This window comes from Echinops telfairi, unplaced genomic scaffold, assembly GCF_000313985.2.
Source record: "Echinops telfairi isolate 266 unplaced genomic scaffold, ASM31398v2 ScPeMD7_70;HRSCAF=299, whole genome shotgun sequence".
In the NCBI taxonomy this organism is placed as follows: Eukaryota; Metazoa; Chordata; class Mammalia; order Afrosoricida; family Tenrecidae; genus Echinops; species Echinops telfairi.
The window spans coordinates 36,923,091-36,923,411 of record NW_022103968.1 but is presented as its reverse complement, the minus strand read 5'-3'; positions in this window follow the sequence as shown (position 1 = coordinate 36,923,411).

Below are 321 nucleotides of genomic sequence, written 5' to 3'. Positions count from 1 at the left end.
GTCTGTCCCCCAGGGAGGAGGTTATATGTAGATCCTTGTAATCTGTTCCCCCCTTCTCCCTCACGTTCCCTCCACCCTCCCAGTAGCGCCATTCCTACCACTGGTCCTGAGGGGTTCATCTGTCCTGGATTCCCTGTGTTTCCAGTTTCTATCTGTACCAGTGTACATCCTCTGGTCTAGCCAGATTTTTTTTTTATTATTTAACATTTTATTAGGGGCTCATACTACAGTTATCCCAATCCATACACACATCAATTGTGTAAAGCGCATTTGTACATCGTTTCTCAAAACATTTTCTCTCCATTTAAACCCCCGACATTA